Genomic DNA, 13,169 nt, shown 5'->3' on the forward strand with positions numbered 1-13,169 from the left:
ATATAGCACTCTAGTTCCCGAGTGTTAAACACGATATATCCCTAGTGCTCATGTGTCCGCGAAACGCACGGGATTATAGCCCTCATCGTTATCTAAGTTCCGTTAACATCTTATTTCCCTAACGCTAAATTGTTTGGAAATGCTATGGCTCTATTCGCTTCTCTTATAATCCGTCTTTTTCAGCTTGTTTTTTTTTTAAGTTGGAACAGTGTTTTTCTCTCACAACAAATTCAGCCGGAATAGTATTTCGGCTTGTTTTTCAGCGAAGCGAACATGGCCTATGTATCAGACGTCTGACGGATTGCACAAACGTCGGATGGCTTTTCACCCCGCCGCTCCCTCTCGTCCGCATGTATATTAAAAAAAATTGTCCCTTCGCTTCCTCCTCCTTATCCTTACCCTTTCCGCGCTCATCATCCCCTGCCGCAGCGTACCAACGTCCGGTGTCCTCCCCCATCGGGAGCCCCTGACGCCCGTAGATCCAGCGGTCCTCTCCCCCACCTCGGCGAGATCCATGGAGCACGAGCGAGATCCACTCGTCTTCGACAAGATCTACGAAGGTGGCGTGGCGGTGTTGCAGGGAGTGGGTGGCTCTCCTCCACCCCAACGTGGCGCCCTCCCCGCAGTCGATATCCAGCATGTTCATGATGCATGATAAGTAAAACGAGCATTTCGACAATTATCAGTTACTCAATTGTATAGATCTAAATAGACGATGATCATAAGAACATGCAAAGTTGTAAAAAGTAGGCATGAAAGCATTCATATTAATTGAGAAACATACTAGCTTTTAACCAAGATAAGAACAGGTAAAAGCATGTAAATAACCAATATATTCTCAATAGGCAGGCTACCAGCTAAAACAACTGATTCTAGTGAAAGTAAACTCGTAACATGCAAGCACTCAACCATTAAACGTGGATAAGTCCATACACTTATCATATCCAATCTACTATCTCTAGCAGTGAGGTTCTAGCCGGACCGATGCATCCATGATAAAGATAACAGGTTAAATCTTCAAAGAATACGAATCTACATGTGCTTAACGGAATCATGAAAACATGCTAGGATCGTGAAAGCACAAGCGATCGGCTAAATTGCCGAGGCGAAACATAGCATGCAGCTAGAGGCTATGTGTGACCATAAGCGAGACTTACTACGTAACGATTTCCAATCTATAGTGCTAACAGTGGGGGGTCGACCAGGATCGATGGCAGCCATAATAGCAGTTCTAGACTAGATTTCATCAACTAGAAAGCTTACTTAAGGTTAAACACACCTTGACTACATGCTATCTTCGATCAAGATTGGATCAAAATGGCTAAGCTAACCAAAACCATCGTTAAAGCGAGATATAATCAGGGTAAAGCAACAAGACGATAGTTCAAAGAGATGTGAAGCCGATTCGTTTCAATCTTAATCCAGTAAGGGGTGACATTGTTACAAATAGTAAGGATACTAAATATGACAAGATCGATAACTAGCAAATCTATTAAAAACAACAAGGAAACCCTACCAGTCTTAATAGATTTAACCGATAACTAATCTGTATCAAAATTCGTATGAGATCAAGCCGGACCAATGGAACCGTACAAATTTTGATAAGAATCAAAGGGCAACTTGTATAAGTAATTGTAAGACATACGAGCCAGACCGGTGCAACCTTATAATTAACTGATGATAACTAACTTATACAAAGCTTGCAAGAGGTCAGACCTAACCGATGCAGCCTTACAAACAAGGCATAAGTCGTGACGGATACTCACAAATAAACCGGAGGTCGGACCTAACCGATGCAACCCTGCTTGCCGAAGAACTCACTGAAATCTACTCTACTCCTACTCCTCAAGGGTGGCGTAAGCCAAAAAGTAAAGGTACTTGTTTGGTTGATCAATGAGAGATGTCTATTACAATAGCCGGGGTTCAATATTTATACCCGAGGCTTGACTACGAGTCCTGGTTGAACAGGACCAGTTACAAAACTTGGTAAAGAAAACAAAACTTTCTAAATTATGATAACTTGGACCTCAATCTTTCCATTCTATGAAGTCCGACGCGTCTTCTTGCTTCATGTCTTGCCGTTTCTACCGATTGGGTCCTGTTGACGGTAGTTAACAACCATTATAAACCGTCAATATAACATGCATAAGGGCATAAATGTAATCACCAACTGAAGGTTTATGGGTTTAAACTAACAAATTTCACGAGTTTTAATGAATCTGTATTTTCTGCAGGGTTTATCTAGAAAACCAGCAAAGTGGACTTACATGTCAGATTTAATTGCGCTTATTCACATTGAAACCAACGTGGGAAGACTCTAGAAGACTCTAGAAGGCAAACCACCAAAGCAAAGGGCAGGTGGTTGCCATATGGGGCCAGCCTGGCCCCACCTTGTAGGCCACCCGGCCCCTGAGGTCCACCTATCAGTCCCTTGTTATGTTGGTTCTCCACCGTCTCCTAGGTTGCATCTATGCCGTTCTTTAAGTCGGTTTGATCCAAGGGATCATGTTGGACACTCTGGGCTATATATACCAGCCCCTGCCACCCCCCAGGCAATGGACAATTCATCAAATCATTTGAGAAGACAAAAACCTTAATCATCCTCAGAACTCCACCATATTCTAGAGCATAGCTAGTTAGGCTTGGTCTAGAGGGAAGCAAGCAGGCTTCGCTTGGATTCCCGATCATGTCAAGAGCGTGGCTCGGTATAATCTTTGTACCCCTCTCTCTTTTGTACTCTATTACTTTTATATGCTAGTTACAATTGTTATGACAATATCAGTATTCATCTTATTCATGTTCTTTATTATAATGTTCAACGTCTACTTTGATTATATACTTAGTATAGCTAGTTTATCATTATGTTTATGCATAAGTTCATATAGCGCTCGTTCTGGTGTACACAAGGTGAGTGGTCGACACTATGTAAGCGTGGTGCTTATACATTATTTACCTATGGATACACCCTATATTTTAGGTCATGTGGTAGATCACAGATGTGACACTTCCGTTAAGTCCTTTGTAGTACACTTCCCGAATATAGGTGCACATAGGGTCCGGTTACGAAGAAAGAGCAAGCTCTGCTCTTAATCTTTCTTATTAATATCCCTTATGTGTAGATATGACAATGATCTTAGCAATGATTACTAGGTGTAATTGCACTAATCAACGTATGCTTTGACTTGTAATTAAGAATGACTTTGGAATTATTCCTCTAATATTCTACTTGACCATGCTAATGCCATATAAAGGAGTACTCTGAGTGATTTATCATTATCATTGATCAATACTTATCATATATATATATATATATATATATATATATATATATATATATATATATATATATATCTCTTATCCTATGACTTTTCCCTATTATGAGTAGAACATTGGTTATGGTTTACTTCTCCTTCTATATTTTAAGTTATCAATACATGTCCATGCTAGACCTTCCCTGTGGTAAAAATATAAATAACGATAAATCGAATACTCTCGGGTAAAATGCTACAATGGTATAATTATCTATGCGCTTGTAGATCCTTTTCTTTCTTATATTTATATATTCTTTCTTGTCACATAATTAATAAAGAACTGCTTAGTATTATTCTAGTAGTAATGCTATGTAGTACCAACAAGCATCTCTGGCATCATCACTAGGGATGACAACCTAAAGTAATGATAGGAGATATAGGTTTATAATAGGTGGCTACTACACAAGTGACAAGTTAATAAATGCCAACACACATTTTTGGTGCTGTTGCCGGGGAAGGTAGCTAGGCAAAGGAAGTATTGATAAATTTATACTTATTGATGTGATCGAGATAACCATTGACCCCTACTCAAGTAGGATTACCCTTGTTTTGTCTACTTGTGTATCTTATGCAGGGTAATGTATGACCAATTTTGAGCTTCCGACAAACTATGTTGAAGATCCAGAAGCATTAATCAGAAGGACTAGAGCTAAACTCAAGAAATTTCTAGCTTTAAAGTCAGAAGACAACCATATAAGATGAAGCTTAACACCAGAATTTGAAGTTATGACTAATAGGACTCTCCGTGAATTCTCTGCTCCAACTATGGCCAACATCCGTACTGGACTGATAGTCAATGTCGGAGATAATGGATTCGAGCTCAAGCCAGCCCTCATCAACATGGTGCAAGCAAACCAGTTTTGTAGAAAGGCACATGAAGATACAAGTGCATATCTCCAACACTTCCTGAAGATTTATAGCACTTTGACCATCAAAGGAGTAACCTAGGACGCCATATTACTTCGCCTCTTTCCATTCTCACTCTTGGGAAAGGCGAAGCAGTGGTTCTACGCCAACAAAGATAGAAATACTACATGGGATAACTGCTCCACTACCTTTCTAGCAAAATTTTTTTCCACAGGCAAGACCAATGCTCTGTGTGGGAGAATCTTAAGCTTTCAACAACAACATGATGAATCTGTCCATGATGCATGGGAACACTTTCAAGATTACATTGCCGAATGTCCTCATCATGGGATAGAGAATTGGCTACTCATGCAGACTTTCTACCTTGGGTTGACCAACAGTATCCGTGAGACTATGGATGCTACTGCTGGAGGTGCATTCCTGTCACCAGTGTTTGCCTAAACGGCCTAAACGGCCACTAAACGGTAAATGGTGGTAAACTGTTTTGTTTAGGGGGTAAACGGAAATTAAACGGTTGACCATTTAAACGGTCAAAAACGAGAAAAATGGTCTAAACGGCCTAAACGAAACGGAGATAAACGTATTAAACGGGCTAAACAGCTGTTTATACAGCTGTTTAGGCGAACACGAGGTAAATCTAGTTCAGTTTTGTATGGATAAATTGGTATACTTAAGTTTATTATATTTATAAATGTGTACACTTGATATGTTACATGCATAAATATCTATATTTGGTTCTTTTCACATGCCTAAATATATATACATACCAAAATAATTAATTTTTACTCGGATAAATATGTATAAATGCTAGAATACTTAATTTTTTACATGCACATATATAATTATATGTATTTTTTTAAAAAGTACAAAACTGTTTAGACCGTTTAACTTCGTTTAAACACCGTGTAAATAGCCTAAACGCTAAATGAAGGGAGACCATGTAAAGACCTTTACCGTTTAGGAAAATATTGCCTGTCACTCACCATACCAGCTGCAACAACTCTTGTGGAGAAGATGGCCTCCAACCAAGGTTGGAATGAAGAACGTGTTCAAACCCACAAGAGAGGTGGAGGTATGCATCAACTCAAGGAGATAGACATGCTATATGCTAAGATGGACCTGCTGATAAAGAAGCTTGAAGATAGAGCCAATGAGAAGCAAGAAGTCATGCATATTTATGATTCTCGCATGATGTGTGAAGTATGTGGAAACACTGGGCATTCAAATAACAACTGTCCTAAAACCCAAGTGGATGTGAACTTTGTCAATAACATCAACTACTTTCGTCCTCAACAAAATCAAGAATGGAATCAGCAACAAAGACCGAACTACCAAGGTAATTACCAAGGTAGTAATTTCAATCAATCACCCTTGAGAGAATTAATTGCTGGCCAATCCAAACTTATGGAGGGATTATCTAGAAAAGTAGCTACCAATAATAAGATTCTAGAGAATATAAATAATAGAATGGATAGCTTTGCTTCTGCCATTAAGAACCAACATAGCTTTAATAAAATGATAGAATAAGAAATAGCTCAGCTGGCAGCTGCTGTTCCTCCGTCCGACAAAGGTAAGATTCTGGGGCAACCGGAAGATCTAGAAATTACAAATCTTGTCGATATTCACAATGCAACATATTACTGTACACAACCATCGATGGGAAGGTGGATAGATTATACCTTGCCAGAAAAGAAGAGCGATCCGGGAAGACCTGTCATCCCCATTGCCATTGGACCTCATATTTTCCAAGAAGCTATCTGTGACTTTGGAGCAAGTGTCAACATCGTGCCTAAGATAATTTATGATCAAATTAATGGAGATACTTTGTTGTACACAAATATACGTTTGCAGCTTGTAGATCAGTCATGCTGTTACCCCAAGGGAGTTCTTGAAGATGCTATTATTCGAGTGGGACAATCATATGTTCCCGTAGACTTTTTGGTTTTGGAAACAGGTGGAGATATAAGGGCACCCATTATTTTGGGCTGACCTTTCTTAAGCACCGCAAAAGCCATCATCTACGCGGATAGTGCCAAGATTTGCTTCACAATCAAGGATAGAAAGGAGAAGTTTTCTATTAAGAACCGCATTTTGCAATCTCCTAGACATCCACAAATACCGTACCTACCCGAAGAGACAACAGTGACCAAGAAGAAGAATAATAGGAGAAGAAGGAAGAACAAAGCCAGACAGTCACAAGAAGAATTAGTCAATATGATCAATACACTCCGATCAGAGTACGACCACCTCCTCGCTTCACCATTCCTCGCTAAGAAGGATGATCTAGGCATACCCACGATCGAGTGTACCATTGGACAAAGAATATTACACAAAACATTCTGCAACATTGGATCGGGTGTCAATATAATGTCCAAGGTAACATATGAAAACTTATTTGGTGATAACCTTTGTTCCCTACATATATGCAATTGCAGATGGCAGACCAATCAATCTGATTTCCGAAGGGAATAGTAAAAGATGTCATGGTAAGGATACATGATCAGTTTGCCCCTGCTGACTTCATGGTTCTAGACATGGGAGAAGAAGAAGCTGATACACCTATCATTCTTGGAAGACCGTTCCTCAACACCACCAACGCGATCATTTACATCGAATTTGGACATGTCCACTTCCAATTCCCTAGAGAGAAGGTATGCGGTTATTTCAATAGTTATACCACTTATGAGCACCCAAAGAAGTCCCGCTCTAGGAGAAGACATCAATCATCCCAAAACCAAAAGAATCAACCCCTAGAGAATGAATGGAAGGAAGATGAGGAACCCGAAGAAGTTGTAAAAGATGAGCCTGCTCCACCAAAATCAAGTCCATGGACCAAGCAGGTATGGAAAGAAAAGGTAACATCGTCACCAGAGTCACAAGAGGTGCAACCATCAGAGTCTCCATCCCCAGGACCGATTGATGCACCCAAGGAATAAACAAGATAGGAAAAGAGTCCTGTCCGGAGGACTTAAAAATCCGAACCCTAGCTATAAGGTAATATCGGTAGTTATCCATATTTACTTTTTAGTATTGCATGAATTATTTTTCAATTTAGCATATTTATTTTTCTACATCAGCATTGCAATTAGAAAAGAAAAATAAAAAGCTTCATTATTATTGCATCATAAAACTTTAAGCCCCATGTGAAAAATTTTCTTGGTGTGTAAAAGCCTAAGGGAATATTCACCATGGTGGCATAAAAAAATAAAAATATCATGCATGCATATTTTCTTTCTACATTATATAAATATGAAAATCCAAAAAATATTGAATAGACATCCTACTAGAACTTTGTCAATTTTAAAATTTGTCTAAACCCTCATGGACAACAAATTGCTAAATGGCTAACCACTAACCCCGTATCCTAATTTATGCCATGAGTTTTAGGTGTTCTTGCTAGAGTATTTTGTAGGATGATCAAGAGTAAAGCCATCCATCCGAAGTACATTTTCCTGAACTGTCGCTACACTCACTGCACAAGGAACCATACTTCTGGAAGGATGGAAAAGACTTCTAATTGGTAGACTCAATCTAAGAAAGACCACGATAACATTCAACTTGGCGGAGGAGCACCCCCATGTATATAGCTAAGTATTTCTTTTCCTTTTCGGTTTTACTATTTTTAAGTGCGCTTCATATTTGCTAAAGAAATAAAAAGATGCATAACAAACTAAAAGTAAAATAAAAATTTATCTTAGCTAGTCATATATATTAAGGAGTGATCTTAAATTATGAAAATAAAATAAAAGTGTGTGTCTAGTTTTCTGTTTTTAAGAAGTTGAATAAATAAATGAACTTTGAGGATAATTTCTTGCAATGGAAATGATGAATAGTTGCTCTGTCGTAATTCCTTTCAAGTACCTAGTTTTTAGCCTTGAATTCTCCTGAGTTTTGGATGAGACTGTTTTGATATAAGAATTTGCTCTAAACTTGAAACTTGTGAGAGGCATATGCTTGATCTATGTCTAGGTAATTGACGGATATGATATGAGAAGGTCTGAGCAGTTGTTTATCTTGTTCCAAGTGATACTAAAGTTCTGGAGATTTATCTTTTGAAAAACATAAAAATCCTACATGATGAGCTCTTGTATGACAAAGCTTGAATTCCTAGCAAGAGCCATATATGATATTTAGATTAGGAAAACTTCCACACATATATGCTGCTTGCATTGCATTGAGTGTAGTCAAGCTTTGTTTACCCTTATTAGAGGTTCATCATACTCTTAAAATCAAGATCACGTACACACCACCTACATATGCACTACTCCTACACTGAGGGTAGGCGCGACAACATGCCATCCATCTAGATCCACCCAAAAATGTTTTGCTCCTACACTAGGAGAAAACACAAAAAATGCCCTATAGGATATCCACAAAATAAATGCTCTAAGTTCTTGTTGCTATCTCTCAAAAGTTTTGTTGTAGAAAAGATGTATGCGGCTATGCAAAAGTTATTCATAAAAAAAGAAAAAAATTATGATGAAAAAAATGGACAAGTGTCCGAGAGATTTAAAACAATGGGTACTTAGATGCCTGCCTGAAAAAAAGAGATGTATATGATAGCCCATGTTTTCTTACAATGTTGTTTCCAAGTTTTAAAAGAGAGATATGTTTTTAAGGAGCATAGTAGAATTAGATTAGCCACCATATATCCACACACACGCACATCTTGATTTGATTGTATGACTCAACTCTCTTTGGATCCAAGGTTTGATTTTACAATATATGTATAGCAAGTATGATCTTTTATGCTTTCTCCACTCCTATGAGCTCCACATAAGCCTTAGTTGTAGGAAGAGAAAGGCATAACATTGCTATTGCCTTGTTGAGGATCCACATATACCATATATGTTGAGAGACTTGAGAGTGTCATACAATGAAAGCTCTGAGTTTTATTTTGAAAACTTATAAAAACTCTAGAATAATGGTTGAGCAAAGAACTTGAGATATAGTGCTTGACTTGATCGTTCTGTCTTTCAATTACTCAAGACCCGAGTGAAGGCTGAGAAGCCCCATGGTTGAAGGTAATATGGGTAAGTTTGAAAGTCAGTTCAGTTTATTCTAATCCGGAGAAGAATTCTTGTTTAAACACATGTGTACTTTTGAGGAGTTGCGTCAATGTTTTCAAAATCCTTGAACTCCTGATTTATTTACTAAGTTTAGCTTTGCTAAGGGACTAGCAAAGGTTAAGCTTGGGAGAGTTGTTGACGGTAGTTAATAACCATTATAAACTATCAATATAACATGCATAAGGGCATAAATATAATTACCAACAAAGGTTTAGGGGTTTAAACAAATTCCATGAGTTTTGGTGAATCCGTATTTTCTGCAGGGTTTATCTAGAAAACCGTCAAAGTCGACCTACATGTCAGATTTAATTGCGCTTATTCACAACAAAACCAACATGGGGGGCTGCCATGGGGGGCTGACCACCAAAGCAGAGGGTAGGTGGCTGCCATGGGGGGCTGACCAGCCCCACCTGCAGGCCGCTCAGCCCCTAGGGCACACTTGTGAGTCCCTTGTTGTTATGTCGGTTCTCCACCGCCTCCTAGGTTGCATCTACGCCGTTCTTTAAGTCAATTTGATCCAAGGGCTCACATTGGTCACTCCAGGCTATATATACCAGCCCCTGCCACCCCTAGGCAATGGACAAGTCATCAAGTCATTTGAGAAGACAGAAACCCTAATCATCCTTAGAGCTCCACCATATTCTAGAGCATTGCTAGTTAGGCTAGGTCTAGAGGGAGGCAAGCAGGCTTTGCTTGGATTCCTGATCGTGTCAAGAGCGTGGTTTGGTAGAATCTTTGTACTCCTCTCTCCTTTGTACTCCATTACTTTTATATGCTAGTTACAATTGTTATGACAATATCAATATTCATCTTATTCATGTTCTTCATTATAATGTTCAATGTCTACTTTGATTATATACTTAGTATAGCTAGTTTATCATTATGTTTATGCATAAGTTCATATAGCGCTCGCTCTGGTATACACAGGGTGAGTGGTCGACACTGTGTAAGCGTGTTGCTTATACATTGTTTACCTACGGATACACCCTATATTCTGGGTCATGTGGTAGATCACGGATGTGACACTCCCATTAAGTCCTTTGTAGTCCACTCCCCGAATATAGGTGCACATAGGTCTGGTTACGAAGGAAGAGCAAGTTCTGTTCTTAATCTTTCTTATTAATATCCCTTCTGTATAGATATGACGATGATCTTAGCAATGATTACTAGGTGTAATTGCACTAATCAGCGTATGCTTTGACTTGTAATTAAGAATGACTTTGGAATTATTCCTCTAATATTCTACCTGACCATGCTAATGCCATATAAAGGAGTACTCTGAGTGATTTATCATTATCATTGATCAATACTTATCATATATATATATCTTATCCTATGACTTTTCCCTGTTATGAGTAGAACATTGGTTATGGTTTACTTCTCCTTCTATATTTTAAGTTATCAATACATGTCCATGCTAGACCTTCCCTGTGGTAAAAATATAAATAACGATAAATCGAATACTCTCGGGTAAAATGCTGCAATGGTATAATTATCTATGCGCTTATAGATCCTTTTCTTTCTTATATTTATATATTCTTTCTTGTCACATAATTAATAAAGAACTGCTTAGTATTATTCTAGTAGTAATGCTATGTAGTACCAACAAGCATCTCTGGCATCATCACTAGGGATGACAACCGTAAAGTAATGGTAGGAGATATAGGTTTATAATAGGTGGCTACTAAATAAGTGACAAGTTAATAAATGCCAACACACATTTTTGGCACTGTTATCGGGGAAGGTAGCTAGGGCAAAGGAAGTATTGATAAACTTGTACTTTCTGATGTGATCGAGATAACCATTGACCACTGCTCAAGTAGGATTACCCTTGTTTTTCCTACTTGTGTATCTTATGCAGGGTAATGTATGACCAGTTTTGACCTTCTGACAAACTATGTTGAAGATCTAGAAGCATTACTCAGAAGGACTAGAGCTAAACTCAAGAAATTTCTAGCTTTAAAGTCAGAAGACAACCATATAAGACAAAGCTTAACACCAGAATTTGAAGCTATGGTTAACAGGACTCTCCGTGAATTCTCTGCTCCAACTATGGCCAACATCCGTACTGGACCGATAGTCAATGTCAGAGATAATGGATTTGAGCTCAAGCCAGCCCTCATCAACATGGTGCAAGCAAACCAGTGTTGTGGAAAGGCACATGAAGATACGAGTGCATATCTCCAACACTTCCTAGAGATTTGTAGCACTTTTACCATCAAAGGAGTAACCTAGGATGCCATATTACTTCACCTCTTTCCATTCTCACTCTTGGGAAAGGCAAAGCAGTGGTTCTATGCCAACAAAGATAGAAATACTACATGGGATAACTGCTCCACTACCTTTTTTGCAAAAAATTTTCCCACAGGCAAGACCAATGCTCTGTGTGGGAGAATCTCAAGCTTTCAACAACAACATGATGAATCTATCCTTGATGCATGGGAACACTTTCAAGATTACATTGCGGAATATCCTCATCATGGGATGGAGAATTGGCTACTCATGTAGACTTTCTACCACGGGTTGACCAACAATACCGTGAGACTATGGATGCTACTGCTAGAGGTGCATTCCTATCACTCACCATACCAGCTGCAACAACTCTTGTGGAGAAGATGGCCTCCGACCAAGGTTGGAATGAAGAACATGTTCAGACCCGTAAGAGAGGTGGAGGTATGCATCAACTCAAGGAGGTAGACATGCTATCTGCCAAGATGGACCTGCTGATAAAGAAGCTTGAAGATAGAGCCAATGAGAAGCAAGAAGTCATGCATATTTATGCTTCTCGCATGACGTGTGAAGTATGTGGAAACACTAGGCATTTAGGTAACAGCTGTCCTAAAACCCAAGTGGATGTGAACTTTGTAAATAACAGCAACTACTTTCGTCCTCAACAGAATCAAGTATGAAATTAGCAACAAAGACCAAACTACCAAGGTAGTAATTTCAATAATTTCAATCAATCACCCCTGAGAGAATTAATTGCTGGCCAATCCAAACTTATGGAGGGATTATCTAGAAAAGTAGCTACCAATAATAAGATTCTAGAGAATATAAATAATAGAATGGATAGCTTTGCTTCTACCATTAAGAGCCAGTATAGCTTTAATAAAATGATAGAATCAGAAATAGCTCAGCTGGCAGCTGTTGTTCCTCCATCTGACAAAGGTAAGATTCCGGGGCAACTGGACATCCACAAACACCGTACCTACTCGAAGAGACAACAGTGACCAACAAGTGACAAGTTAATAAATACCAACAGACCCACTGCTTTGAGATGATGAGATCACCTTCTCCAGTCGACTCTGATGGCAATTCAGTTAGCCGATCTCGCTGAATATTCTAGCTTTCCTCAATAAATTCCGACCTCAGGGTCTTCTCATCCTAAACCAAATTTTGGTGTCAACACATGCCCCTCAATTTTGGGATAAAAGTAATTTATTCCAAAATTACTATTCATGACCGTTGCGTGTATCATGTGCCTACCTTGAAACCTCTGATCACTTTCCAATTCTTTGGGCCTAGGATTCTGTTAAGTCTACAAAAATTCCCTCGTCTCCTTCATTTGGTCGTTCTAATTTTGTTCCCCCCTCTACTTCACTCTCTAGCCGCCGTAGTCTTTCTTAGTGTTGAACCCTAGCAAATCAAAAATTTTAATCCAGCCAAATGCCTCACTACTTTTTTCATGATTCCGGGAGTGGTAGTCTAGCCGGTGACGTAGTACTAACACCCATTCAAGGACTGAGGTCTACTCCTTTAGGCTCAATGGCGACCGTCGACCATGTTCCAAAGGCATGACTCAAGAACTCCTTCATCAATTGTCCCTCAGCCTTCGTTTAGTCTTTAGTTCATAAATTCGCCCTGTTTGGTTTTAGGAGTTCAAAAATGAAGTTTTGATCCCCACTAATGTTGAAAATGCGTA

At 39.0% G+C, this 13,169-nt stretch overlaps 2 non-coding genes across 2 annotated transcripts; both read right to left on the bottom strand.

The window, feature by feature from the left end:
- Positions 1-4,401: 4,401 nt before the first annotated feature.
- Positions 4,402-4,510, bottom strand: LOC136498669 (small nucleolar RNA R71). The gene has a single exon (XR_010769680.1). It is a non-coding gene; the product is annotated as a small nucleolar RNA R71 (small nucleolar RNA).
- Positions 4,511-11,624: 7,114 nt separating this feature from the next.
- LOC136498678 (small nucleolar RNA R71) lies at positions 11,625-11,733 on the bottom strand. Its single transcript, XR_010769688.1, has one exon. It is a non-coding gene; the product is annotated as a small nucleolar RNA R71 (small nucleolar RNA).
- Positions 11,734-13,169: the final 1,436 nt, after the last annotated feature.

Source organism: Miscanthus floridulus, chromosome 12 (genome assembly GCF_019320115.1).
Source record: "Miscanthus floridulus cultivar M001 chromosome 12, ASM1932011v1, whole genome shotgun sequence".
Lineage (NCBI taxonomy): Eukaryota > Viridiplantae > Streptophyta > Magnoliopsida > Poales > Poaceae > Miscanthus > Miscanthus floridulus.